This window comes from Chlorocebus sabaeus, chromosome 10 (assembly GCF_047675955.1).
Source record: "Chlorocebus sabaeus isolate Y175 chromosome 10, mChlSab1.0.hap1, whole genome shotgun sequence".
In the NCBI taxonomy this organism is placed as follows: domain Eukaryota; kingdom Metazoa; phylum Chordata; class Mammalia; order Primates; family Cercopithecidae; genus Chlorocebus; species Chlorocebus sabaeus.
This window is the reverse complement of record NC_132913.1, coordinates 2,712,912-2,719,273: the sequence shown is the minus strand read 5'-3', so window position 1 is coordinate 2,719,273 and position 6,362 is coordinate 2,712,912. Positions and strand designations below refer to the sequence as shown.

General features: G+C 45.4%; 1 long non-coding RNA gene across 1 annotated transcript; it reads left to right on the top strand.

Moving 5' to 3' along the window:
• The first annotated feature begins 287 nt into the window (after window positions 1–287).
• Window positions 288–6,153, top strand: LOC140712658 (uncharacterized). Its single transcript, XR_012094372.1, has 2 exons — window positions 288–661; window positions 5,542–6,153. It is a non-coding gene; the product is annotated as an uncharacterized lncRNA (long non-coding RNA).
• The last annotated feature ends 209 nt before the right edge of the window (window positions 6,154–6,362 follow it).

Below are 6,362 nucleotides of genomic sequence, written 5' to 3'. Positions count from 1 at the left end.
GTCGGCCAGGATGGTTCTCAATCTGTTGACCTTGTTATCCACCCGCCTTGGCCTCCCAAAGTGCTGGGATTACAGGCGTGAGCCCCTGTGCCTAGTATTATTTTTATTTTTATTGACACATAGTATTAATAATTGTACAGATTTATGGGATACGTGTGATGTCTTGAATCATGTATATATTATGCAAATCAGGATAATTAGCAAATCTATCATCTCAAATGTGTATTATCTCCTTGGTAGTTTTTACAGGCACGCCAGGAGGGTCCAGCCTTCAGCCAGCCTTGACAGCCATCTCCTAAAGGCCTGTCCTGTTGTTACCCAGAGTGCGACTCTTTGCAGCATCCGTGTCTGGTTTAGATGGCTGCTGGATGACAATGGCAATGGTCGTTCTTCCTCCTCCTCCTCTTTCTCCTCCTCCTCCTTGTCTTCCCCCTTCTCGTCCTGCACTTCTTACTCCTCTTTTTCTCTTCCTCCATCCTCTTCCATCTATTTATTGTGCAAATTACGAAGAACCTTCTGTGTGGCAGATGCCGACGAAGACCCTAGGGATGGCGCTGGGAATAGAACAGATGCGGTTCCTGACCCCATGGAGATTCTACTGGTGGAGCAAGATGCTGATGGAGTCAGACTGGCACACACAGATAAATGTGAAATATGTCAGGTGAGGATGGAGGTCATAAAAAGTGACGCAGATACTCGGGAGGCTGAGGCAGGAGAATCGCTTAAACCAGGGAGGCGGAGGTTGCAGTGAGCCGAGATCGTGCCATTGCACTCCAGCCTGGGCAACAAGAGTGAAACTCTGTCTCAATTAAAAAAAAAAAAAAAAGTGAGGCAGAGAAGGTTATGCAGCAAGGAGGATGGTGCTGTTTTGAATTGGTTGAGGCACTGAGTAGAGGCCTGGGGAAGCAGAGGAGGGATTCACACGGCTGGAGAGTCGGGGAGCACTCTGGCACATGCCGAGGGAACAGCGTGTGTGAAAGTCCTGAGGCTGGAGCATGCCCCGCATGGGCGATTGTTACTCCTTTTGAACTCTGCTTCTTTTTCCATGGTTTCTCCTGCACTTGCATCTTCTTTAACTTTTCCCTCCCTTTCATCTTCTGCTGCCATCACCCTCCTCACCATTGTCTTCATGGAAACTCTTTTCTGAGCCCACAGAGTCCCCCCAGATCTCTGTCTGAGGCGAGTGTGTGTCTTAGTGAGCTTTCTCCTGGTGGAGGTCAGTGAATGTCCACCCGGCGCTGCTTCATGCCTCTGTGCTTTGTTCTGGATCTTCCCTATGTCCTGGAGTGTCTTCCTACCCTTGGTCCATCCAGAAAACTCCTCTTCGCTCTTCAAAACCTTGCCTCCACATCTCATCTGGGAAGCTGTGGGTAGACTGTGCATCAGAGGCAGGGCCAGAGGCTGCCCCCTATTAATAGCCAAAGTGTGCACTTACTATGTACCAGATCCTGGGCTTCCTGTACTTATCTATACCTCTGTTATTTCATTTAGTCCTCGTAAGATCCCCACGAGACGGGTTCTGTTGGTAGCCACAGTTTACAGTGATGCCATGGAACTTGCCCAGGGCCATGCGGCATCCGAACCTGGGCAGATGGCTCTGTTGCCGGGACTCTCAGTGTTGCCTGCGGTGGGTTCCGCATTGCCGTGCCAAGGCTGGACTTTCTCTGAGGGCCCGTGGAACTGCTGACCTGTTCCAAGCAGGGCATGAGCAAGGACGGGTGTTAGTCTTGCTGGGTCACCCTGCTGCAGTGCGGGGAATGGATTCCGGGGGCAGTAAAGGGATCCCAGGAGGGACAGCCGGGGTGAGACTGGTGGGCAGTGGAGAGATGCTGATTTGGAGATGTGCTTTCAGGAGGCAGAGAAGACAGGTGACTCCGGGTGTGTGAGGAGGCTTGCTGAGGGGTTCCTGGCAGCGTGCACAGAGATCAGGGCTCATGTGGTGTAGGATGCCCAGATGGAGCAGCCAGGGAGGCGAACGGAGGTTCGAGACTGGGGACCAGAGTGGTCTGTGCTGGAGGAGCAGATGAAGGAGGCTAGGAGTCACTCTGCAAATGACTGAGGCCATGGGGCACGATGTGGGTGTGATTGCTTGGACTGAATACAGCGGGCAAGCTCAGGGAGAGACCTGCCTTATGTCGTTAGGAATGTTATTGAATAAAACCTTTTAGTTAGTTCATTAATGAATGAATTCATCCATCCATCCGCCCCCAGTTTCTTTAAGTTAAGCATTCAAAATTGCTTGTGTATCTCGAGGAATACACACAGATATTAAGAGTGTGTGTGTATGTATTTTTTCCTTTTGTTTTTTTTTTTTGAGACAGAGTCTTGCTCTGTCACCCAGGCTGGAGTGCAATGGCACAATCTCGGCTCATTGCAACCTCCACCTCTTGGGCTCAAGCAGTTCTCCTGCGTCAGCCTCCCCGAGCAGCTGAGGTTACAGGTGCCCACCACCATGCCAGGCAAATTTTTGTATTTTTAGTAGAGATGGGGTTTCACCGTACTGGCCAGGCTGATCTTGAACTCCTGGCCTCATGATCTGCCCACCTCAGCCTCCCAAAGTGCTGGGATGACAGGTGTGAGCTACCACGCCCGGCCGTATTTTTTTCTTAATCCTAATTTTTAAATCTAAACGTACCAGTTTAGATCATGAATTTATATGAGTGGCCTTTCAAGCTGTGTAATAAAACTTGTATGCTATGGAAAGTTTTGCAGTAATAAAGTTGTACATTTTAGAGAATCTCCATTTGGAATGGTCAGGACTTGGAGTAGATATTAAGCATCCTGCGAAATTTTAGGAAGACAACTGTAGGGTTTAATGATGAATTCAGAGAGCGAGATGCAGGGAAGAAAACAAGGGAAAATGTTGATGGATGTAATAGGTGAGACCGGATGAGAAGGTTGGGGGGATTTCACAGTGTTGTTGGAACAAACTTCACAGAGGCATGAGTATGTTACTTCTAGCAGTTCTCACAGTTACAATGAAAATAATAATGGCAGCATTTACAATATTGTAAATGTGCCTTAGATTTATATAGCCTCTTTAAGTTAACAAAGTGGTTTCTTATTTTCTCAGTTACTTCTGTCCACTCAGAGTGTATGTATCTCTTCCTTACAATAATCATGTCTGAAGGGGTTAGGGGAGTTCTGTTGATACACGGGATTGGGAAGCAGCTTTGATGGGATTATCAGGTTCCAAACCACATAATTTTGGCCAAATCACTCACCCTCTCTTCCCTCTGTGTTTGGTGGACAGAACATGCTGTGGCAGTGTGAGGTTTTTGGACTCAGTGGAGGCAAGATGTGGCTTGTTAATTCATTCAGCAGCTGTTTCCTGGGCACCTGCGCCGTGCTGTGGCACTGCATGGGGCTCTGGGATGCTCACTAGCACACAGTGAATCCCATCTCACCTGTGGCATGCAATCTTGTCCTTCACACTCGGGTGACCTCTGAGATCTGGGCCTCTCGAGTCACCTGGGGATGCTGGTTAAAAAGCAAAGATATGGCTGGGTGCGGTGGCTCACGCCTGTAATCCCAGCACTTTGGGAGGCTGAGGTGGGCAGATCACGAGGTCAGGAGATCACGGTGAAACCCCATCTCTACTAAAAATACAAAAAATTAGCCTGGCGTGGTGGCGGCGCCTGTAGTCCCAGCTACTCGGGAGGCTGAGGCAGGAGAATGGTGTGAACCCAACTTGGGTAACAGAGCGAGACTCTGTCAAAAACAAAAACAAAAACAAAAACAAAAACCAAAGATAGAGAAGAAGAACCTGTCAGGGTGGGCTAAGGAATTCCCATCAAAAATGAGTTCTCTGAGTATTGAGCTTCTTCACAATCAGCCACTGAACAAAGGTCAGAGCCAAGGACCATTTCCTGCCTGGGACGCCCTCTAATCCGTAAAGAGATGGAGGATAGAGTTTTTATAAAGAAAGATGGTGAACGAAAATGCTGTGACCCAGTTCTGTTAATTCATCCCTGGGCCCTGTAGAAATGAAGATGAAAACGACATTGATCTTGTTCTGAAGGGACTCGCAGTCCATGGGAAGGGCTGCAGAGAGGCAGCCGGGGGGCCAGGCCGGATAAGTGGCAGCCGAAGCAGGCAGGTCAGGCAGAGGAGCAGCTCAGCTGGGCTTAGGGTGTGTCATCCACAGACGACACCTTTCAAAATAAAGGCCGTGACATTGCTGGTTCTGGAACAATGAGGCATTTTTCTCCTTATTTCCCTTGCTAAGAACAGCTAAAAATACGCAACATTATATATAAAGTAAACATAAGCAGACTCTGAGAGCTTGAGCGAAGAAGGAAAACTGGCAAGGGATCTTGAAGAATAACGTGGTAGGGAGTTCTCTGGGTTTTCTTTTGTTTTCATATGTTTTGGACTGGGTGCCGGAGAAGCTAGTAACCCAGGAATGCCAATGCACACAATGAAAAAACAGCTCTAAGAAAAACCTCTTTCCAACTAAAAGACCAGAAAGGAACATACTAGCGTGAAAAAAAAAAAAACAACTTTTGGACAATAAACTTTTACTCTAGTAAAATACTACAGAAAAAATATTGTACCTCCTACCTCCCAGCAAAGACCATGAGCTCAGCGACAGTTACAAGATGCCTCTTCTGTCCCCATCCCTGGGGTGTCAGTGGAGGCAGTGGGGATCTGTACTTCAACCTCCACTGGGTGGTAGTGAGGTAGCATTCCCATTTCACCAAAGGCACAGTGTCAGGGAGGGCCTGTTAAAACAGAATGTAGAGTCTCACAGAAAATACCAGGCCGGGAGCAGTGGCTCATGCCTATAATCCCAGCAGTTTGGGAGGCCAAGGTAGATGGATCACGATGTCAAGAGATCGAGACCACCTTGGCCAACGTGGTGAAACCTCGTCTCTACTAAAATACAAAAAATTAACTGGGTTTGGTGGCACGTGCCTGTAATCCCAGCTACTTGGGAGGCTGAGGCAGGGGAATCTCTTGAACTCGAGAGGCAGAAGTTGCCATGAGCTGACATGGCGCCACTGCACTCCAGCCTGGCAACAGAGCAAGACTCCATCTCAAAACAAAACAAAACAAAACAAAAAAACCCCAAATGTCCAGGATACAATACGAAAACCCTCTTCACACTAAGAATCAGAAAAATCTCAATTTGAGTGAGAAAAGACAGTCAACAGATGCCAATGCTGAAATTGCAAAGATGTTGGAATTATTAGACAACATTTTTTAAAACAGCCATTGTAAAATGCTTTGACAAGTGATTACAAATGTGATTGAAACAGATGAAAGAAATAGAAAGTCTCAGAAAAAAATGGTAGACTTAAAGACCCAAATGGAAACTTTAGAACTAAAGGGTATAATATCTGAAAATTTTTGAAAAGCTGAGTAGATGGGTTGAACAGCAGAAATGTAATATATGGAGGAAAGAATCAGTTAACTTAAAGATAGAACAATAGAAATTACCCAGCCTGAAACGCAGAAAAATAGACTGAAAAGGAAAATGAATAGACAATCAGGGACATGTTGGGTTTTAACAAGTGATATCACATTTGTGTCATTCAGAATTCCAAAGGAAAGAAGAAAGACAGCAGGCCCGAAAAAGCACTCCAAGAAATAATGGCCGAAAAGTTCCCAAATTTGGCAGAAGACATAAGCCTAGAGATTCAAGATGCTAAGCCAATCTCTCAAAGAGGATGATCCCCCAAAATGGATTCCAAGACACATTCTAATCAAACTCCTGAAAACTAGAGACAGAGAAAAGAATCTTTAAAGCAGCAAGGAAAAAATGACACCTTATTTATAGGAGGAAAACAATTAGAATGACAGTGGGTTTCTCATCAGAAACCATAGAGGCTAGAAGGAATCAGCACACCATCTTTTAAGGACTTTCAACAAAAAATTCTGTATCCAGTGAAAATGACTTCAGAAGTGAGGGAAGATCAAGACGTTGTCAGATGAAGGAAAACTAAGAAAATTTGTCACCAGCAAATCTACCCTAACCGGATGACTAAGGGGAGCTATTGAAACAGAAATAAAATGATACAAGAAGGAATCTAGAACATCAGGAAAGAAGGAAGGACAACAGAAAGAGTAAAAATATAGGTAAATACAGTAGACTTTTCAGTTTTCGGTTTCTAAATGATGTCTGATGGTTGAAATAAAATTATAACACTATCTGATGGAACTCTCAAAGTGTGTAGAGAAAATATTTAAGACAATTATATTGCGAATGGGGGAAGTTAAAGGGATTTAAATACAGGTAAAGTTTTTACACCTTCCTCAGACTGGTAACATATCAACACTAGTAGATGGTGACAGTTATGTATGTATAATTAATACCTCAAGCAACCACTAAAACATCTATTCAAATATACATATTCAAA